This window comes from Saccopteryx bilineata, chromosome 6 (genome assembly GCF_036850765.1).
Source record: "Saccopteryx bilineata isolate mSacBil1 chromosome 6, mSacBil1_pri_phased_curated, whole genome shotgun sequence".
NCBI lineage: Eukaryota > Metazoa > Chordata > Mammalia > Chiroptera > Emballonuridae > Saccopteryx > Saccopteryx bilineata.
Window position 1 is genome coordinate 4,632,271 of NC_089495.1, and position 23,864 is coordinate 4,656,134.

General features: G+C 42.8%; 1 protein-coding gene across 1 annotated transcript in view; it reads right to left on the bottom strand.

Annotated features, from left to right (window-relative positions):
- LOC136308487 (defensin alpha 4-like) overlaps positions 1-23,864 on the bottom strand; it is a 148,446-nt gene that overhangs the window by 80,163 nt on the left and 44,419 nt on the right. The gene's annotated exons all lie outside the window — the stretch shown is intronic.

The following is a 23,864-nucleotide window of genomic DNA, read 5'->3' on the forward strand; positions in this document are numbered from 1 at the left end:
GCCGAACAGAGTTGGGGAAACAGACAACTGCTCTGTCGGCCACAACCGGAGGTCTTAATGCTTGTCATGGTGGAGTTTATGTTACTGAGACATTAGGTCCAACATTTACTATGCTAGACGGCTGATATAAATCCAAATTAGATTTATAGCTTTATCAAGTCTGATGTCAAACACACAGAGATTATCAAGGAGGAGTGGGACCTGAAGCTGGAATGTGGACACTTGGGTAAATTTTGATAGCACGTACATCATAGACATTACAAAGAAACCATGAGTCCGCATGACCAATGCAGAGTCGCTTAGAGTCCCTGTGATTCACACAAACTCACGTAAACTGGCAGGTCTGGTCTATGGTGAGTAGACATGTACCTCTCACAAGATCTCCATGAGGTCAGAGGTACCTCTCCTCCCTGTGCCCGTCCCCAGTGTCCCTGATCCCCCTCTTCCCTCCACAGGTGTTCAGAGAATAAACATCTGCATGTGTTAACATGGACACATCTGAAATATTCTTGAGCATCATTCTGGGAGCTGTAGGATCAATGACCGTCTGTACAAGCTTCTCTGTCACTGAGCTTGTGGACCGATACCCAGAGCACTGAAGACCTAGGAAGTGTTTAGTCTTTGTACCTGCAATTTCTGTTAATTCTGTCTCCATAGTAACATTCACTCTTAGCTTCAAAAAAGTCTGAGATATGAAGTATTGCTTTAAAGAGCACATGACCCCCAGATTGCTGCCAAGAAGAACTGAGGAATCATGGCAGCTATTAAAAACCTTTTCTTGTGCGTGGGCAGCTATTGGGCTCATATATTTTGGTGAGTGATGCTGAGATGACCTCTGCAGAGAACAATAAATCAATGTCTGTTCAATGTATGAGACATGTTCTTAAACATGGCCATCTAATTATAGACATTTATCTGAATGTCAGTCAGAAATAAGCCAGATGATGTGTGCAAAAGGATACTCACTGCAGTTATGCTTGTAACTGCAAATGTTTAGAAATAACCAAACTGTCAGAAATTAATGATCAATGGGAGACAGCTAAAAGGTGACGTATAAACGCTGGGATGGGATAACGCCGTTCACACAGGGACGCTGTCCTGTGTGCACTGCTGGAACAGAGTTCACGGTAAAGCCTGAGGTGAGGACGGACACTCAGAACACGGGGACCCTGGTGGCCCCTGCAGAGCGGGTGGAGGGCTGGCACAGGGAGGGGGACCGATAGTCTCACTCATCACTCAGCTCACTTTGAATTTTCTCCTGTGTGCATTAATTCATTTTTTTTTTATTGAGAAATATGAGAAATTTCAGAAGGATGTTGCAGGAACATCTTTGTGCTATCTTTTTTCCAAAAGGACACAAGTCATTGGACAGCAGTTTATATGATATGTTTAAATCCTACTGACTTCCGGTAATGAACCTGTCTTTCAGCTTAATACTGACAGCTCCTTCCCTTGTGTCCCTCTGGGATCATTGCACCTGAGCCTAAGTCACTGTCCCTGCCACCCCTGTAGTCTATCCGCCCCGTACCTGAAAACTTCCCTCAAAGGGTAGTGATGCCCTTGAACCTACAAGGAGAACCCTCCACTCCACAAGGGCAAATATTTGACCCAGACTTGAGCAGGGCTGAACATCAGACACAGAGAACACTGTTCTTTGTACTCACTGACTGAGAGCTCTAATCCTTGTCTTCTTTCAACACCAGAAAATAAATATTAAAGCAGATGGCACACAGAACACATACCAGGTCCTCATCATCACTATTAACATGAAACAAGTGTGGATAGTGAGTTCATGGACACGTGCTGCTAGAAAGGGGTGGGGATAGGAGTATCAAAGGGGCTGAAAGGCCCAATGGCCCTAACTGCAGTCCAGCCAGAGGTCCCACTGCCCTCACTGCACTGTGGTCGCTGAGCCCCGCCCACCTCACTATAAGTGCAGGCTGGCTCTGCCCTCCCCACCACTCTCTCTGCCCTCCCACCCGACCCGCACCTCCAGGGGACTCTCAGCCATGAGGACCCTCGCCCTCCTCGCTGCCCTGCTCCTCCTGGCCTTCCAGGCCCGGGCTGAGCCCCTGAGGGAGACAGCTGACCAGGTGCCCACCCAGGAATAGCCTGAGGCCGAGGACCAGGACCTGGACTTCTCCTTCACAGAAGAGAATTGTGTCACTCGAGAAGCTTCAGGTGACACTTGCCCACGTGCTACAGGGTGTAACAGCATCAGAGGGCCTGTCAGAGGGGTATGGACTCTAGGCTCCCAGTTGGGGGTGGGCTGAGGTGGAGAGAAGCAGGCCCAGTGATGGAATAAGAGGATGGGGGCGAGGCAGAGAATGAGCACGGACATGATGGACTCGGGTCAGAGACACTCATGAGTCTGTGTGACCAACACAGAGTCAGCCAGTGCTTCTGATGTACACAGACATGTGACCTTTCACCCCGAACTCTGCAGCTGTGGTCTCCCATAGTAGACACGTCTCCTCTGAGTAGATGTCCCTGATACTGGCTGTGCCTCTGCTCCCTGTGCCTGTTCCCTCTGTGCCTGAGCCTCCTCTTCCCTCCACAGGCCTTCGGAGAGTGACCATCTGCTCGTGCAGAAATGGCTTATACTATAGAGATGAGCGTCTCTCAGGGAGCTGTGGGAGAAATGGCCGTCTATACAATCTTTACTGTCGCTGAGCTTTGTGACTGAGACCTAGAGCACTGTGACATTCTACTGAGGAACCAATAGTATATTTAATCGGAGTACCTGTCCTTTTTCTCCTTTGTCTCTCCAGAATAAACTACAAGCACTACACTCACTGGTCACCTGTTATTGTTTTCATTTCACTATTCTTACATGTGCGGTCACCTGTACAGAGATATCTGCCCTCAACGGTCTACATTAAGTCAACCGGTCTTTAATCCTTGTGATTCACTATTTGAATTCACACAGTAATAAGTAAACCTGAAAAAAAGAAATATAATTGCTAATGAAAGCAGTGTTTACCTGTACAATTTATTCCATTGGTAATGAAGCTGAAAACTAAACAGTTTTTATGTGTTGTCTTAGAAGGTGTTGCTGATCCCAGAAAAGGTGGATCCAATACGCGTGTTTCTTACTCTTTAAGACGTGAGAAGGCATTGGTATGTGTAGATATATTCTAGGATAGGCTGGTGTTTCAGTTACATACATTTTTTTTTTTTATAATTTTATTTTTTAATGGGGTGACATCAATAAATCAGGATACATATATTCAAAGATAACAAGTCCAGGTTATCTTCTCGTTCAATTATGTTGCATACCCACCACCCAAAGTCAGATTGTCCTCTGCCACCTTCTATCTTGTTTTCTTTGTGCCCCTCCCACCCCCTATCCCTCTCCCATTCCCCCCTCCCCCCCGTAACCACCACACTCTTATCAATGTCTCCTAGTTTCACTATTATGTCCCACCTACGTATGGAATAATACAGTTCCTGTTTTTTTCTGATTTACTTATTTCGCTTCGTATCATATTATCAAGATCCCACCATTTTGCTGTAAATGTTCCGATGTCATCATTTCTTATGGCTGAGTAGTATTCCATAGTGTATATGTGCCACATCTTCTTTATCCAGTCATCTATTGATGGGCTTTTTGGTTGTTTCCATGTCCTGGCCACTGTGAACAATGCTGCAATAAACATGGGGCTGCATGTGTCTTTACGTATCAATGTTTCTGAGTTTTGGGGATATATACCCAGTAGAGGGATTGCTGGGTCATAAGGTAGTTCTATTTTCAGTTTTTTGAGGAACCACCATACTTTCTTTCATAATGGTTGTACTACTTTACATTCCCACCAACAGTGTATGAGGGTTCCTTTTTCTCCACAGCCTCTCCAACATTTGCTATTACCTGACTTGCTAATAACAGCTAATCGAACAGGTGTGAGGTGGTATCTCATTGCCGTTTTGATTTGCATTTCTCTAATAGCTAAAGAAGATGAGCATCTTTTCATATATCTGTTGGCCATTTGTATTTCTTCCTGGGAGAAGTGTCTATTCATATCCTCTTCCCATTTTTTTATTGGATTGTTTGTTTGTTTGTTGTTGAGTTTTATGAGTTCTTTGTATATTTTGGATATTAGGCCCTTATCTGAGCTGTTGTTTGAAAATATCATTTCCCATTTAGTTGGCTTTCTGTTTATTTTGTTATCAGTTTCCCTTGCTGAGCAAAAACTTCTTAGTCTGATGTAGTCCCATTCATTAATTTTTGCCTTCACTTCTCTTGCCATTGGAGTCAAATTCATAAAATGCTCTTTAAAACCCAGGTCCATGAGTTGAGTACCTATGTCTTCTTCTATGTACTTAATTGTTTCAGGTCTTATGTTTAGATCTTTGATCCATTTTGAGTTAATTTTTGTACAGGGGGAGAGACTGTAGTCCAGTTTCATTCTTTTGCATGTGGCTTTCCAGTTTTCCCAGCACCATTTATTGAAGAGGCTTTCTTTTCTCCATTGTGTGTTGTTGGCCCCTTTATCAAAAATTATTTGACTATATATATGTGGTTTTATTTCTGGACTTTCTATTCTGTTCCATTGGTCTGAGTGTCTATTTTTCTGCCAATACCATGCTGTTTTGATTGTCGTGGCCCTATAATAGAGTTTGAAGTCAGGTATTGTTATGCCCCCAGCTTCATTCTTTTTCTTTAGGATTGCTTTGGCTATTCGGGGTTTTTTATAGTTCCATATAAATCTGATGATTTTTTGCTCTATTTCTTTAAAAAATGTCATTGGAATTTTGATGGGAATTGCATTAAATTTGTATATTGCTTTGGGTAATATAGCCATCTTGATTATATTTATTCTTCCTAGCCAAGAACAAGGTATATTCTTCCATCTCATTATATCTTTTTCGATTTCCCTTAACAATGGTTTATAGTTTTCATTATATAAGTCCTTTACATTCTTTGTTATGTTTATTCCTAAGTATTTTATTTTTTTTGTTGCAATCGTGAAGGGGATTATTCTTTTGAGTTCCTTCTCAGTTGTTTCATTGTTGGCATATAGAAAGGCTATTGACTTCTGTATGTTAATTTTGTATCCTGCGACCTTACTGTATTGGCTTATTGTTTCTAGTAGTCTTTTTGTGGATTCTTTGGGGTTTTCGATGTATAGGATCATATCATCTGCAAAAAGTGATACCTTTACTTCTTCTTTTCCGATATGGATGCCTTTTATTTCTTTGTCTTGTCTGATTGCTCTGGCTAGAACCTCTAGTACCACATTAAATAAGAGTGGAGAGAGTGGACAACCCTGTCTTGTTCCTGATTTAAGGGGGAAAGCCTTCAGTTTAGTGCCATTTAATATGATGTTAGCTGATGGTTTATCATATATGGCCTTTATCATGTTGAGATACTTTCCTTCTATACCCATTTTGTTGAGAGTCTTAAACATAAAATTGTGTTGTATTTTATCGAAAGCCTTTTCTGCGTCTATTGATAAGATCATGTGGTTTTTGTTCTTTGTTTTGTTGATATGGTGTATTACATTAACCGTTTTATGTATGTTGAACCATCCTTGAGATTCTGGGATGAATCCCACTTGATCATGATGTATTATTTTTTTAATATGTTGTTGTATTCGATTTGCTAGTATTTTGTTTAGTATTTTAGCATCTGTATTCATTAGAGATATTGGTCTGTAGTTTTCTTTTTTTGTGCCATCCTTGCCTGGTTTTGGTATGAGGGTTATGTTGGCCTCATAAAATGTGTTTGGAAGTATTGCTTCTTCTTCAATTTTTTGGAAGACTTTGAGTAGAATAGGAACCAAGTCTTCTTTGAATGTTTGATAAAATTCGCTGGTATAGCCGTCAGGGCCTGGACTTTTATTTTTGGGGAGGTTTTTAATGGTTTTTTCTATTTCTTCTCTACTGATAGGTCTGTTTAGGCTTTCTGCTTCTTCTTGACTCAGTCTAGGAAGGTTGTATTGTTCTAGGAATTTATCCATTTCTTCTAGGTTGTTGAATTTAGTGGCATAAAGTTTTTCATAGTATTCTACAATAATTCTTTGTATATCTATGGTGTCCGTGGTGATTTCTCCTCTTTCATTTTGTATTTTGTTTATATGAGTTCTTTCTCTTTTTTCCTTGGTAAGTCTTGCCAAGGGTTTGTCAATTTTGTTGATCTTTTCAAAGAACCAGCTCCTTGTTCTATTAATTTTTTCTATAGTTTTTCTGTTCTCTAATTCATTTATTTCTGCTCTGATTTTTATTATCTCCTTTCTTCGGCTGGTTTTGGGTTGTCTTTGTTCTTCTTTTTCTAGTTCCTTAAGGTGGGAAGTTAAGTGGTTCACTTGGGCTCTCTCTTGTTTGTTCATATATGCCTGAAGCGATATGAACTTCCCTCTTATCACTGCTTTTGCTGCATCCCATAGATTCTGATATGTCGTATTGTCATTTTCATTAGTCTGTATATATCTTTTGATCTCTGCACTTATTTCTTCTTTGACCCATTCATTTTTTAAAAGTATGTTGTTTAGTTTCCACATTTTTGTGGGATTTTTTTCCTCTTTTTTGCAGTTGAATTCTAGTTTCAAGGCTTTATGATCAGAAAATATGCTTGGTACAACTTCAATTTTTCTGAATTTGCTGATATTGTTTTTGTGGCCCAACATATGGTCAATTCTTGAGAATGATCCATGTACACTGGAGAAAAATGTATACTCAGTCACTTTGGGATGAAATGTCCTGTAGATGTCTATCATATCCAGGTGCTCTAGTGTTTTGTTTAAGGCCACTATGTCTTTGTTGATTCTCTGTTTGGATGACCGATCTAGAGCCGTCAGCGGTGTATTGAGGTCTCCAAGTATGATTGTATTTTTGTCAGTTTTTGTTTTAAGGTCAATAAGTAGCTGTCTTATATATTTTGGTGCTCCTTGGTTTGGTGCATATATATTAAGAATTGTTATGTCTTCTTGATTCAGTGTCCCCTTAGCCATTATGAAATGGCCATTTTTGTCTCTAAGTACTTTTCCTGTCTTGTAGTCAGCATTATCCGATATGAGTATTGCTACACCTGCTTTTTTTTGGATGTTATTTGCTTGGAGTATTGTTTTCCAGCCTTTCACTTTGAATTTGTTTTTATCCTTGTTACTTAGATGAGTTTCCTGTAGGCAGCATACAGTTGGATTTTCTTTTTTAATCCATTCTGCTACTCTGTGCCTTTTTATTGGTGAGTTTAATCCATTTACATTTAGTGTAATTATTGATACTTGTGAGTTCCCTATTGCCATTTTATATCTTGCTTTCTGTTAGTTTTGTGTCTTGTTTGATCCTTCTCTTTTGTTTTTCTATCTTTTGTTTTTATTTGGTTGTATTCCATACATCTTTCCTCTGTTGCTATCTTTTTAATCTCATGTGCTTCTGTGGTGGTTTTTTCAATGGTGGTTACCTTTGAGTAATGAAAAGGGTCCCTACCCTGTTCATTGTAGCGAACTATTTTGTGAGTACTTTTGCACTCCATCGTCCTTTGCTACTGTTAATCTCCGTCTTCTCCCCCTCTTTCTTTTTGTTGTTGTCACAGTTTAAATTTGGTTTTATTGTGTTCTTCTTGGAGCTTTTACTTGTGGCTCTGTTTTTTTTTTGTTCTTTGTATCTGATTGGAGAACCCCCTTTAGTAATTCCTGGAGTGGGGGTTTTCTGATGATAAATTCCCTCATCTTTTCTGTATCTGTGAATGTTTTTATTTCTCCTTCGTATTTGAAGGATAGCTTTGATGGGTATAGTATTCATGGCTGAAAGTTCCTCTCTTTCAGGACTTTAAATATTGGGGTCCACTCTCTTCTAGCTTGTAGAGTTTCTGCTGAGAAATCTGATGATAATCTAATGGGCCTTCCTTTATATGTTGTATTCTTCTTTTCCCTGGCTGCCTTGAGAATTTTTTCTTTGCTGTTGGTTTGTGTCAATTTCATTATGATATGCCTTGGAGTAGGTTTGTTGGGGTTAAGAAAACTTGGAGTTCTGTTTGCTTCTTGAACTTGAGGCTTTAGTTCTTTCCACAGGCTTGGGAAGTTCTCATCAATTATTTGTTTAAGTATGTTCTCCATTCCATTTTCTCTCTCTTCTCCCTCTGATATACCTATTATTCTTATGTTATTCTTTTTGATGGAGTCAGATAATTCTTGTAGGGCTATCTCATTTTTTTTAATTTTTGAGTCTCTTTCTTCTTCTCTCTGTTGTGCCTCAAGTTGCTTGACTTCTATTTCACTAATCCTCTCTTCTATCTGACCTGTTCTATTAGCTAAGCTTGTTACTTCGTTTTTCAGCTCGTGAATTGAGTTTTTCATCTCTGTTTGATTTGTTTTTATAGTTTCAATTTCCTTGGACATATATTCTTTGTGTTCATGGAGTTGTTTTCTGAGCTCCCTATATTGCCTTTCTGTGTTATCTTGTATATCTCGGAGGATTTTTAGGATTTCTATCTTGAATTCTCTGTCATTTAGCTCCAAGGTTTCCAATATATTAAATTTTTTCTCCATAGATTTTTCCTCATCTAGCTGTGTTACCTCTCTTTCTTTTGTATCCGTGATATTCGATTTTCTCTTCCTTAATGGCATCTGAGGGTGGTTTTGTTGATAGTATTAATGAGATTTAATAAAGAATAAAAAGTTAAAAAAAATAAAAAAAATAACAAATCGAAAAGAGTTGTTATTTTTTAAAAAAATTAATAATGAAATAAAGAAAAATAAAATAAAATAAAAATTTTTTAAAAAAGGAAATTATTCCCCCCCTCTTTTTTTCCTCTCCTCTCCTCTCCCCTCTTTCTTGAGAAAATCTTGTGGTGGACTGTGAGTTATAACAAACAATGCCTGTGATGGAGGGCTTGAATTGGGGAAAAGTAATAAAGGGGCAAAAGAGAGAGAAAGAAAAAAAAAAAAAAAAAAAAAGGGAAGAAAAAAAAAATAAAAGAAAAAAGAAAAAAAAAAGAGCGTATGGACCCACAAAAAGCAAATAAGGAAAAAATTTGGGTCAAGAATAAAATGATTTGCTTGTAGGTGTTGGTTTTCTAAGAGTTATGATGAGAGGAATAAGAGGAAAATGGAAAAATGGGGGGACAAATTAAAAACTTACTATTGTATTTAGTGGAACCAGAACTAGATAATATGGAGAGCCAGGGATGGGAGCACTGCTAGTGAGTTAAAAAGGTGAAGTAAAAACCCCCCAAAATGCCACATATATAGTTTGAGTCCCAGATAAGATAATTTGTTTGTTATTGAGGTTTGAATGAGAGGAGTTGTAAAGGAGAAAGGAAGAAACTAATATAGAGGGAGAAAAGAAAGAGAGAGAGAGAAAAAAAGAGGGAACCACTAAAAGAAGAAAAAGAAAGGAGAGAGAGAGAGAGAGAGTTAAGAGGGTTTTGGAGTGCAACCCTCATAGAGAGAAAGGAAGAGAAGAGAAAAGATAATGGGAGATGTAACACTTATGGGTAGTGTAGTTCAAGGAGAGGAAAGAGTAAGACCGGTAGAGAGTTAATCGGCCAAATTGGAGGAGGAAAAAAAAGTATCAAGAATGAAGATAAGAGAAACAAACGAACAAATATAATAAATGGGATAGGTTATAAAGTCTGCAGATTATTCTTGATTTTGAGAGGTTATCTTCTTGCTTTTTCTTTTCTCTCCCTCTTCCTGGTAGGTGACTCTGTACCCCGGGTTCTGCCCCTTTGGCACGCTCAGGTAGAGGTTTGCAGTTGATAAGTCTCTATGGCAATGTCATGTATTGTGCTTTATTCTCGTTAGGAGTCGAGGCTCATTAGCATTTATAGGCTCCAACAGTGAGAGAGTCCGTGTTCCTGGAGCCTTTCTCCTAGTCTTTCCTTCCTCAATTAGTAGCCTGATAGTCCAGCTATGGGGTTGCTGCTGCCTCTGCCTGGATAGTAAGAGGCTCAAATTGCTGGCAACTCCCCACTCTATTTCCACTCAGCACAGGGCTCTGGGTAAGGCTCAGTCAGTCAGAGCTGCTAGCATAATCAGGCGGCGCTTTCCGCCCACATCGAAGACCTCTGGCTCTGCCACTCTATCCGGTAACACAAAGCGGGCGCCCACTTCCGGGGCGCTTTGAGAAACTCTCACTCACCTGTCTGCAACCAGGATATCCAGCCAGCAGTCTCACGCTAGTGAGTGAAACCCCCAACCGCAGGGAAAAGTTGCAGCGTTGGAATTGAGTCTCGCTCCGTCCCCGTGTGCGGCTTTTGCAAGGCGCTGGGCGGCTCGAGATTCGCTTTTGGCCCACACAAAGGCCCCTGACTCTGCCCCTTCTGCGATAACACGGGCGCAGCACTGCCGAGGCACTCAGGAGGAATCACTCACTCCTTATCTGCAGCGCGCAAACCAGGATATGAGGCCAGCCGCGGTTCCCTCTGAGTGAAACAGCCTCCAGCACGGAAAATCTCCACCGTTGGGATTAGTTACTCACTCCCTCCGTGCGTGGCTTTCCCAGGGACACGCCTGGGTGCTGCCCAGAGACTCTGCCTCAGCGCCACAGAAAGGCCTCTGACCCTGCCTCTCCGTGGGGCAACACGGGCACCCACTCCGCGGCTTAGGAAGAAATCTCTCTTCCACTAACTGCGCACCGACCAGGAGAACCGGGTAAAATGGCCGCTCCGCTTGTCTTTCTTTGTTTGGGTTTGGCGCGAGTGTTAGCTTGTATTGCCCGGGTTGCCACAGGATCAGATTTTCCTCGGCTTGGATCTCTGAGCCACAGCCTGGTTCGGCCGTTTTTGCTGCGGCGGCTGGATCTATTCACCCCCTTTGCCCACCTCAGTTTTCTATATTCACAGTTACCAGAGAAAGCCGCCCTGTTTAGGTTAGTGAGGAAGGCGAGCATTTCTTACTCCCTATTTCCTTCGGGGTTTGGTTATAATATTTAGCCAATTTTTCACTCAATCATACCTTTGGGTGTATTGCGAAGCATGTGGAAGCTCCAAGTATACGTTTTTCTGTTTCTGGTTGAAGATCTTGTTGAGTTTTGGGGGAGATTTATCGGTATCGCTTCCTACTCCGCCATTACTCTGACGTCATCCTCTACATACATTTTTCTAGCTGTACTAACAAGATCAAGTGAACTAATGCTCCAGGGTGCCACCAACAGAGAAAAGTAAGAACGACACCAGAACCAGAGCAGACTGACCAGCACTGGTCATCTCAAATAACAGCCGGAGGGAAGGGGAGTCCCGATCTGGTCAGTGTCACTGGTCCTGGTTACTCAGCAGCTTACCTTTCGGGCTCCCAGAGGGAGGGTAGTCCACTGTCCAATGCAACAGCTGGGTCTCAACTCTCTTTATGGCCCGCTCTCGTCTTAAAGGGTATGACATACAAGTTAAAACAAACCTGTTACTATTTTAATAAATGCCAGCAAGAAATGAATATTTCAGTTTTTGCCATGACAGGCCCTTAACTCCAAACTGAAAGGTATCTGAGATGCAGAGCAGACTTGTTTGCAGAAGACAAGCACCTCTCTGAACCCCTCCCCCTGTTCCAAGGTCGCCACAACATTGTTATAGCCAGGACCTTGGATTCTAACCCTGAGGCTGTGTTGTACTCATAGAACCTGCTATTTTCTCCTGGCACTGTGGCCACATCGACTGTATTTCTCCATGTATAAGACACAACCTTTGTCAAAAAAATTGGTGTCTAAAACCTGGGTGCTTCTTATACAGTGGTTGTGGCATTTCCAATGCCTTAGATGAACCAAGGAAGAGGCAATATATGAAGACAGTGATTTGTCATCAGACACAGATGGGGAAAAGCTAGTGATCGGGAATGTTGACAGTGATCAGAAATTGCATAAAATTTATGATGAATCAAACTTGTGTTCAATAACTTTATGTAATACATTTTTTTTTCAAATATTGGACTCCAAAATTAAGGTGCATCTTATACATGGGAAGCATCTTATACCTGGGAAAGTACAGTAATTCAAGAAAATTTTCCCTGTGTATATAAAATACTAGAAACATTTTATTCTGAATCTTAACTGGCAAGGACCATGCACCCCTCTCCCCCCTCCCCCCAGGACACGAGAGCACTGACACAGGGAAGACCGGGCTTTACAAACAGTAGTAGGGAAGAGACAAAACTCACAAATGACTAAAAAATTTAAAAGCACATAGAAATGCAAAGTATTTGTGTAAACAAGAGAAAGAGCCAAAGGGGAATGACAGACCATGCAAATGTTCCACAGCCCCTGGGACAGAGTGACAATTTCTTGAGTGTATTTATAAGCACTACAAACAAAAAAAATAAATTGGCCAAGTATTCCATTTCCTAAAACCGATGCCAAGAAGAAATGACATTCAGAGAAAATAAACAGAGGCACTTTTTTTTAAAAATAATTTTATTTTTAATGGGGCGACATCAATAAATCAGGATACATATATTCAAAGATAACAAGTCCAGGCTATCTTGTCATTCACTTATGTTGCATACCCATCACCCGAAAGTCTAATTGTCCTCTGTCACTTTCTATCTAGTTTTCTTTGTGCCCCTCCCCCTCCCCTTCTCCTTTCCCTCTCCTTCTCTCCTCCTCCCCCCCGTAACCACCACACTCTTATCAATGTCTCTTAGTTTCACTTTTATGTCCCACCTACGTATGGAATAATGCAGTTCCTGGTTTTTTCTGATTTACTTATTTCACTTCGTATAATGTTATCAAGATCCCACCGTTTTGCTGTAAATGATCCTATGTCATCATTTCTTATGGCTGAGTAGTATTCCATAGTGTATATGTGCCACATCTTCTTTATCCAGACATCTATTGACGGGCTTTTTGGTTGTTTCCATGTCCTGGCCACTGTGAACAATGCTGCAATGAACATGGGGCTGCATGTGTCTTTACGTATCAATGTTTCTGAGTTTTTGAGGTATATACCCAGTAGAGGGATTGCTGCGTCATAAGGTAATTCTATTTTCAGTTTTTTGAGGAACCACCATACTTTCTTTCATAATGGTTGTACTACTTTACATTCCCACCAACAGTGTATGAGGGTTCCTTTTTCTCCACAGCCTCTCCAACATTTGCTATTACCTGTCTTGTTAATAATAGCTAATCTAACAGGTGTGAGGTGGTATCTCATTGCAGTTTTTATTTGCATTTCTCTAATAACTAAAGAAGATGAGCTTCTTTTCATATATCTGTTGGCCATTTGTATTTCCTCCTGGGAGAAGTGTCTGTTCATGTCCTCTTCCCATTTCTTTATTGGATTGTTTGTTTGTTTGTTGTTGAGTTTTATGAGTTCTTTGTATATTTTGGATATTAGGCCCTTATCTGAGCAGTTGTTTGAAAATATCATTTCCCATTTAGTTGGCTGTTTATTTTGTTATCAGTTTCTCTTGCTGGGCAAAAACTTCTTAGTCTGATGTCCCATTCATTAATTTTTGCCTTCCAAGTTTGACTCTTGCCTTTGGAGTCAAATTCATAAAATGCTCTTTAAAACCCAGGTCCATGAGTTGAGTACCTATGTCTTCTTCTATGTACTTAATTGTTTCAGGTCTTATGTTTAGATCTTTGATCCATTTTGAGTTAATTTTAGTACAAGGGGACAGACTGTAGTCCAGTTTCATTCTTTTGCATGTGGCTTGGAAATACCTTTAATATCAACTTTATTGTTTTTTGTCAAGTATAAAACTCTTTCTTAAAACAATATAGCTTTTCATACCTCTTTTATTGTTATTATTTAAATATTAAATGCATGAAATAATGAACTACCTTTTGGTGTATCTTTTTTTAATACTTAAAACGGTCGTTAGGACAGAGACTGGTGGTGAAATTATTTGAATCCCACCACTGCAGATTCCACATGAATGTCCCCATCCACAGGAACCTCGGGGGCTCAGGTCAGGCCCACCGTGTCCCTTGCTCCTTACCGTCAGTCAGGCCTGGCTCCCAGCGTGGATGAGACCATCCCCATGTGCTCAGGAAATGCAACGTGGGTTTGTTCAAAGTGCCACAGGACGGGCAGGTGCGTTCCAGGAAGTCTGTTCTCACACAGAAAGAGCCCAGCCCACGTCCTGTCCACACCACACATGAACCCATCGGAACAGGGAGATGTGGTTGTTTCCAAGGCAGAGGACAGGTGCTCTGGTGTGTCCCCATCCCAGTTTGCATTAGGATGACTGGGTGCACTTGGTGCCCCAGGGCCTTTGTCATGGCACATGAGAGACAGACAATTTAATGACTGTGAAGTCACCAGAGGTGCAGCCCACACAGAACCCTACGGGGACTGAGGTCCTTTATAAGGAGTGAAGTAGATCTCACTGTCCACTCAGCTGTGCAGCTCACTGGAGTCACCATGAGGATCTACCAGCTCCTGTTTGCTTTGCTCCTCGTGTTCCTGTTCGCTGTTCCAGGTAAGAGATGCTGGCACCAGGGGCCAACAGGTGGACTGGATGGTACTGTCTTCCTCTGTGCCCCCAGCTCTCCACCCTCCTTCCCTGTCTCTCCTTCTCTCTGTCCCTCTGTCTCTCCTCCTCTCTCTCTCCTGCTCTCTTCTACACACACCTTTAGACCAGATAGACTGTCTGAAGCGCTCAGGAGAGCCAAGCACCCTGTCCCTCACCGCAGAGGAGGGTCAGGGCTAGGCTGGGCAATTCCCAGCCTTTCTTGAGCTCCCTGAAGGGGCCCCCTAACTGGTAAATGCCACCTGCTCACCATCCTCTGAGATGAGGGGCTGCTCACAGAGGACACCTCTGTCACGTGGCTTTTCTTACGTATAGAAAGATATCTGATTTGGTTTAAAAACAGAAGTGCACAGTGTCACTTACTGACTCTTTAAACTAAAGGATGGGGTCTTCCATGACCTAGAGAACTGTGGAGAACAGCAAGGCCAGCCTGGACTTGGGGACACTGTGTGTGGGACACCATTGTGCCTTTGTCTTCTCAGCGTGAAGGTGTCGAGGACACGCACTGACCAGGCTCCTCTTGGTTCAGGGCTTGGAGCTGTCCGTCTCCAGTGGCTCTGAACTCGATGCTGACATTTGAGTCTCTCCTCAGTGTTATGGGGATCGAATAGAAGGATGAAGGAAGAAAGGAGACAGGAGGGAGAGAGTAGTGTGAGACTGAGACCTGAGGTCACCGGTTAAGACATCACAAATTATTCTGGAAAGCCCGTTTTATCGGTTTTCCTCCTGGCTGTATTCCAGCACAGAGCAGGACCAGGGAAGGGCGGGGCGGGGCTGGGAGAGGAGGCAGGAGGACGAGAAGACAAGAAGGAAGGCAGGAGTGACCCAGGGAGGCTGGGAAGGGCGGGCCCAGGAAGTGTGAGAGCCAGACCTGGTCGGAGAGGGTTCCCAGGGCCAGAAACACGACCACCATTTTCAGTTGTAAGTTACGTCGATGTGAAGTCCTCCTTAAACAGTTCTTGGATGTTAAAGAGGCTGCTCAGCTGAAATCCTTAGCTAACAAACAAAGAGATAAAATACAGACCCACCAGTTGTGTCTGATCCAGAGACCACTGACCCGTGTGTGTCCCTGACTCAGCAGGGCTTCCTGGGGACTGTCTCTCACTCTGAGGACCTGAAGTGGCAGGGACTCTCATCCAGCCTGTCCCTCCCCACGGCTCAGACCCTTTAATGTGCTGGTTCTAGAAACATACGGATCCTCTCGAACCTCAGCTGTTCTAGTCTCTGTCTAAAATCTGGATCCTCATATTACACACTCATCTCTTATCATTGTCACGGAACACCCGTGGCCTTGGGGTTGTTTCCAGGGGACACTGACCAGGTGAGTCCTTCTGCCACAGGGCTCAGATTTCTGACATGTTTCTGACTTCTCTGTTTCTCTCTGGGTCTTGCTGTATTCTGTTCTCGGGCCTGCAAGCGCAGCGGCGGCGTATGCCAGCTCAGGCCTTGCGGTGGAGGCAGAAAAAAGATAGGCAGCTGCTTCGGGTACCTACCGCATTGCTGCAAATAATAGCGATGCACCAGCAAGGGTCCTGTCACCTTCAGGAATCAGAGACGTGCCCTTCGCAAAGACATAAAATATGAATCAAGTTAAACAGCATCAAAGACCAGCATCTGTCACCCTCTGGTTGTTAAGGTTACTCTTCGGTGACTGACCTGACAAGTAGCTCTCCAAAATCCTTGGGGAACCCTTACAAGCTCCCCAACTAACCTTCCGGGACATCATGCAGGGACCCTTCTGAGGTTTCTAGGGTAATGGTTCCCTTTGAGTCCCCTATGGCCACCTGAATGCTACCCACACTCTCCTATGACACGCACTGCGCTCCTATATCTTCCTGCCCTGCGTCCCCTGGCCCACCACACACCACCCTTCCCACGGGGCCTCATTCACCCGGTCCCCACAGGAGCCCCTCTGCCTTGGGACACCACCACTGGCCCCCACAGGAAGGGCGGGACCCCTCCCTCCTCTGCCGGTCATGTTGTCCTCCTTCTGGTGGTCAGTGTCCTCGTCCTGTGTCCATGCTACGCTGTCCTTGTTTATTTGTCCTTTCACAAAGGGCGCTCTGTACACCTCTGACTTGGCTCCACCACGTCCACTGGAGGGAGTCACTTCATCCTGCTCAGCTGTGCCACCCCGAGGGTAACCATTGACGAGGCCAAGCAGAAGCTTTACCCTACTACCCACCTGCTCTCATCACAATATGGACAGGTACGGGGCAGGTGTTCTTAGCCCTGTCTCACACCTGAAAATAAGAACAGAAGTAACTTATTCCAACTCATGTAGACTATATGTATTAATAGAAAATCCTTTCACTCAATCCTAAGTGGATTTGGCTCCCAACACAGAGTTTTTATTGACTATTCAACCATCCTACAAAATAAATTTACTTATTAAATTAAATATAAACAGTGTATGCTTCCTAGTATGACTATGACACGTGCAGTACTTGGAACGTAAGTATACAAAATGATTTTCCGTTGTTTATCTGAAAGTTCAAATTTAACGGGGTGTCCCGTGTCCTACCTGGCAACCATATGTATCCGTCAGCACGTGCCAGGCTGTGCGGTGGTGACAGCCATGTCAGAATCATGAAAGAGCAAAGTGCTCATTGTTGCCCATCCATATTGACTGTGTGCACCAGGTTCTCTGCTCCCTGTAACTGCTGAGGTCCGGCTGACAGAGCCCCCACCACTGTGAATGTGGCTGGTTCTGTGTCGAAGGACAGCGTTCGGGGAGCCCCACACTGGTAATGAAGGGCTCCGGCAGGACATGTCCCTTCTGCTCAAAATTCTTTGACCAAGTAAGCCTTCTGGCCACGCCCATCTACACAGCATGTAAACCCTGTGCTGTGTCATGATAATAGACAGCTGGATGGACCTTGTTAAAACCTTTGAGGAAGTGGACACACAGGAGATATAAGTGTGGATAGACAGATAGATGTAGATATAAATGTAGGGTTAGATCTATGCAAATACATATTCATATTAATATAATCTAAATGATATCAATTACAGCTATATATGAATATCACATACTCATATATCCATATCAATATATATGAATCACATATATTAATATAATGAGTAATTACCTTTATCTTGCCTTCTTAAGGGAAATTAGGAGCCTCCTGTCTCCAGGGGAAACTCTGGTTGTGGAGGAGGAGGAATCAGAAGCCGGGTCTCCTACCTCCTGGTGGAGGATGCTGACGTCACAACACGGTGACTTCACAAGCCGTGAACTCCGACAGAAACACGTCCCATTCCCAGTCCCTTCATGGCTGCCTGTCCATCTCCCCCTCACTCTCTGTAGGCCTTCCCTGCACCCACGGTGCTTTCTGAGTTGCTGGTGCCAACCTCCCTTTCCTGTCACTTTCTGTGCGGCTTGTCTCACACGTGCTCACCAGAGCCGTGGCTGCAGCACTTGAGACAGATCACAATTTCTGAGCCAGCTCTCACTGCGTGGGTTGCGGGAGGCGCCATGTGCAGGGGCAGAATGCTCAGTCCCACACCCACTGTCTCCCTGGTGCCATGTGCTTGGGAGGTGCTGCCCTCTGACAAAGAAGAGGGCACTCACTTTCAGGAAGCTTTGATGACACACACGTGAAGAAACGTGTCATCTTGTGGTACTGCCACATAGCAGGCTCTGTCTGAGGTAAAGTTTCTTCCTATGCATAGGAAAAGACACTGTCCTGCAGAGATCGAGCAGTTTTTTTTGGGAAAGGGCCTGGTAATTAATATTTTGTTCTTTGTGAGCCACATGTCCTCTGTCACGTAAACTCACCTCCACCACAAACAACAAGGGGACAAAGGGGCCACTTGTCTTCCTATAAAACCAATAATTCTGGACACTCACATTTGAATTTCAGATCATTCTCATAAATCACCCTTTATTGTTTTTCTTCTGTTTTTATTTTTTATTTTTCTACCATTTAAGAAATGTGGAAACCTTTCTCCATCACTGGTCCCACCAAGGCGGGTACAGGGCTGATTTTGTCCCAGGGACAGTAACTGGCAGTGTCTTGCTGTACAAGATGAAGGCAGACAGCTTTGGTGAAACTTTCATTTCTTTTTTGTTTGTTTCTTCTTTTTCCCACCATCCCTTCCTGCAAAAAAAATAAAATAAAATAAATAAAAATAAAGAGAAAGCTGGAATGTAAAACTATGGGAGGTGCCTGTAGGCACCAGAGAATCCACAGGTGCTCCATCCTGCCCGTGGACTGCAGGAGTCGGTACAGACACTGCTGCCGACTCTGGGCGCAGCTGAGGGTCCCCCACAGTGAGGGAGACGCGTCACCACTGACGTCTGCAGAATAAATTCATCATCACTCACACGGGTACAGTGTCGGGTCTTTCCCAGGGTATGCCTGAGTGACAGGTCGCTGAACAGGGGGCATTTTTGTCCTGAGTCTGCTCACACTGCTAAATAGCTGCCTGACACCCAGCAAAGTGTCTTCTTTCCTGGGCCTCAGTGTCTGCACCTGCCAAGACTGAAACTACTGTTCTCTGAGTCACCTGGAACCTGTCTGCCCATGTCCATAAACTGATGGACAGAGGAGAAGAGCTTTGAGAGGCCGTGTGTGTGTGTGTGTGTGTGTGTGTGTGGATTATTTGTTGAAAACTCACTGAGAGTTTGTTCTTATTTTCATGTCCCTTGAGGGCTGTTGTGTACCCAGCAGTGGCTCGTAGTTGATTACTGAATAGCCGGGGAAACCAGTTAGTCAGAGACCCTGAGGAGCAGGAAGATTTCTGCTGCCACTCAGACATCAACCCATAGAACCAGAACTCAGGGATTACAGAACCCAACCCACTATTTCACAGAGAGCCAAGACTCACAGACATGGGGACTATTTCTACTCTCTAGAGGCGCCTTTCCAAATAGCCCGAGTCCTTGACAACCACTTACTTAGAACCCATGGAATCGTTTCCAGCACAGACGAGGTTTGAATGGTAAAGCCAAGGCCTGCTGACGACTAGGAAATGTGTCTTCATAAGTAATGGAGTAGCCCCCAGTATGAAATAGTCAGGGTACAGGTTCTTAGTCACCTTTCTGCTCAGTGACTTTCTTCTTCTAACAGATCAAACTGTCATACACTGCTAGTAGGAATGCAAAATGATAAGTCTGCTTTGGGACATAGTCTGGTAAGTTAAACTTATGCTTGTAAAAGTGACACACATGCTGACCAAATGATTCAGTAACCCTGCTCCTGGGTATTCTCCCTGGGGAAGTCAAAATATATATTCACGTTAAAAGCTTATATGGAGGCGGCAAAATGGTGATGGAGTAGGCGGATGTACCAAGTTCCAACTCCCAGAACCAAAGTGGATTACAACTTAATTTAAGAACCATTATCTGGAAAAACCAACTTTGAACTAAACTAAGAGGACTGTTTAACCAAGTATCATTTAAGAAGCCATGTTGAGACTGGTAGGAAAAGCAGAAACTCGGAGAGGGCTGCCCAACTCCCCGGAGTGAACTGCAGCCTGGAGAGACTTGCGTGACGGAAAGATAGTTTAGCTGAGAGGACAGAGACCTGGGCTCCAGGACAAAGCCCCAGCCTGCAGCCCCAGAGTCTAGAAGAGGCGTATGGACAGTATTTAGCTGCAAAACAAGTCAGGATACTGTTTATGAGAGACAGTTTTCTCAGACCCAGGATTCTTCTTAAAGGGACCGCGCAGAACACCTCTCTCACCACCACTCACCCGGGGCTCTGGGGGATGGGGAGAGAGGAGAGGACCGGAGTAGCAGGAAGAGAGTATAATCTAGGAGACACAGGGAGAAACACTTTGAAAGACAGCCACCCTAACCCCTGGGATGAGTCACTCCCCAAATATGAAGTGAATATTTCCCCTGGAAACAGCATTACCAGCACAGGGAACCAGGACACCAGCCACACAAGCTCTCCTGCGGTATTCAGAGCAGAGCCGCTTAGAAGGAGGGAGCTTTCAGGTAGTAATGAGTCTTAGAGTCTGAGCTGCAGAATCCCCACCCCACATGGCTGAGGGCTCGCCGGAGGGCAGGAGGTAGCAAGACAGGGAAGCACAATTCCCTGGGGGAGGGGTGGCGGAAGCCTGGTGTGAGCTCAATCTAGCCTGGTGGGGGCAGAGGGGATGTGAGAAAGTGGTTTGGCCTGGCTGCAGACTGGTCTGCAACCCTGCTGGCAGGGGAAGGGCAGGAGCAGGGAAATGGGAAGAGCAGAGCATAAAAAGCGGCTGCTGATCAAGGGCACGGGTGTTTGGGATGCAGACTCACCCAACCTGTGAAGCTGAGGCTTGCGGCCCTACACGTGAGCCAGGGCAGGGCAAAAGCCCAGAATGAGTGGAGATCTGCAGCTGAGCGAGCACCCGCAGCCCCATCGGCCTGTGGAGTCGAGGCTTGCGGCCCAACACAGGAGCTGCCTCTGACTGTGGGGTGGGGTGAAAGCACCGAAACAGGCAGAGACCCGTAGCTGAGCAAAGGTGTTCACCCTGCCCTCAGGGCCAAGGCTTGTGGCCCATGAGCAGAGTGCAAGGTCATATGCAGGGACCGGGTGCAGGCTGAGACTGGCTGAGGCTTGTAGAGCCTGGTACATGAACACATCCCCTCCTGTGGAGGAGAGGCAGAAACTGTAGTGACAGCAGCAACAAGAGGCATGGGCAATGCCCATACCCAACCCCCGAGGCAATGGCAGAGGGGGTGGCAGGCCTACAAACAGACCACAGCTAGGGAACACAGAGGCAACATCCATTGTACTCCAGCAGCAAACCCTTCTTATACACAGACAAAATGGGCAGGCAGAGAAATGCAACTCAAATAAATTAAGAGAAATCCCCAGAGAAGGACCTGAATGAGTCAACTATAACCAAATTACCAGATGCAGAGTTTAAAATAATGATTGTTAGGATGTTCAAAGAGCTTAGAAGAACAATAGATGCTCATTACAAACACCTAAATAAAGAGATAGCAAATATAAAAAAAGGACATTGAAATAATAAAAAGGAATTAGTCAGAAATGACAAATACAACATCAGAATTGAAGACCACAATGGAAGGAGTTAAAAGCAGGATGAATGAAGCTGAGGATTGCATCAGCGAGTTAGAGGACAAGATAAATGAAGGCATGGAAGCAGAGCAGAAAAAAGAAAAGAGACTTAAAAAAGTCTGAGGAAACTCTAAGAGAGCTCTGTGACAACATGAAGAGAAATAACATCGACACCATAAGGGTTCCTGAAGAAAGAGCTAAAACAAGGGATAGAAACCTTTTTCAATCAAATCATAGCTGAAAACTTCCCTAAATGGAGGCAGAAAAAAGCCTCACACATTCAAGAAGCATAGAGAACCCCATTAAAGAGAAACCTAAAGAAATCTACACCAAGACACATCATAATTAAAACACAAAGCTAAGCAATTAAGAGAAAATATTAAAACTGCAAGAGGAAAAAAAGGCTATCACCTACAAAGGAGCCCCCATAAGGATGGCATCCGACTTCTCAACAGAATCTCTTGAGGCCAGAAGGGAATGGCAAGAAATATTCAAAATAATGCAGAATAAGAACCTACAACCAAGACTACTTTATCCAGCATGGTTATTATTTAAAATAGAAGGAGAAATAAAAAGCTTCCCAGACAAAAAACAACAACAACAAACAACAACAACAACAACAACAACAACAAAAAACTACTCTAGGAATTTACTACAACCAAACCAATGCTACAAGAAATGCTAAGGGGTCTGTTGTAAACAGATCAAAGGGAGAAGATGATATAGCAAGAGAAATACAGCTTTAAAGAATAAAATGGCAATAAACAAGTACAGACTAATAATAATCTTAAATGTAAATGGATTAAATGATCCAATCAAAAGACATAGGATAGCTGCATGGATAAGAAAACAGGATGCTTACACATGCTGTGTACAAGAGACAAACCTTAAAAAAAAAGATGCACATAGACTGAAGGGAAAAGGATGGAAAAAAGCATTTCATGGAAAAGGAAATGAAAAAAAAGCTGGGGTAGCAATACTTATATCAGACAAAATGGACTTTAAAACAAAGGTTATAATAAGAGATAAAGAAGGACACTATATAATGATAAAGGGAGCAATTCAACAGGAAGATATAACCGTTATAAATATCTACGTACTTAATATAGGAGCATCTAAATATATAAAGCAGACTTTGATGAATATAAAGGATGAGAACAACAGCAATACTATAATAGTAATGGATTTCAATACCCCACTATCATCACTACATAGATCCTCAAGAAAAAAAATTAATAAAAAAACAGCAGACTTAAAGGACACACTTGATCAACTCGATTTAATAGATATTTTCAGAACCTTTCACCCTAAAGCAGCAGAATATACATTCTTTTCAAGTGCTCATGGTACATTCTCTAGGATAGACCACATGTTAGGGCACAAAACGTGTCTCAACAAATTTAAAAAGATTGAAATAATATCAAGCATTTTCTTGGATCACAGTGGCATGAATCTAGAAATCAATCATAACAGAAAAACTTAAAAATACTAAACACTTGGAAACAAAATAGCATATTATTAAATAATGAATGAGTTAACAATGAGATCAAAGAAGATATAAAAAAATTCTGGAAATGAATGCTAATGAGCATACATCTACACAATATTTATGGAACACAGCAAAAGAGGTACTGAGTGGGAAGTTCATAACATTACAGGCATACCTTAAGAAGCTAGAAAAAGCTCAAATAAATGACTTGACCCTGCATCTAAAAGAACTAGAAAACGAACAGCAAGTAAAGGCCAAATGTAGTAGAAGGAAGGAAATAATAAAGATCAGAGCAGAAATAAATGACATAGGGGCTAAAGAAACAATACAGAGGATTAAAGAAACCAGGAGCTGGTTCTTTGAAAAGTTAAACAAGATTGATGACCTTTAACTAGACTTACCAAGAAAAAGAGAGAGGACTCAAATAAATAAAATTAGAAATGAGAGAGGAGAAATAACAACTGACACAACAGAAATACAAAATATTGTAAGAAAATACTATGAAGAAACATATGCCAAAAAACTAGACAACCTAGATGAAATGGACAAATTCCTTGAAACATACAATCTTTAAAAAATCAATCTGGAAGAATCAGAAAACCTAAACAGACCGATTACAACAAATGAGATCGAAACAGTTATCAAAAAAATCCCAACAAAGAAAAGTCCTGGGTCTGATGGCTTCACAAGTGAATTCTACCAAATATTCAAAGAAGAACTAACTCCTATCCTCCTCAAGCTATTTCAAAAAATTCAAGAGGAAGGAAGTCTTCCAAGCTTCTTTTATGAGGCGAGCATAATTCTGATTCCAAAACTAGGCAAAGACAACACAAAGAAAGAAAATTATAGGCCAATATCCCTGATGAATATAGATGCTAAAATCCTCAACAAAGTATTAGCAAACTGGATCCAGCAATATATGAAAAAAATTATACGTCATGATCAAGTGGG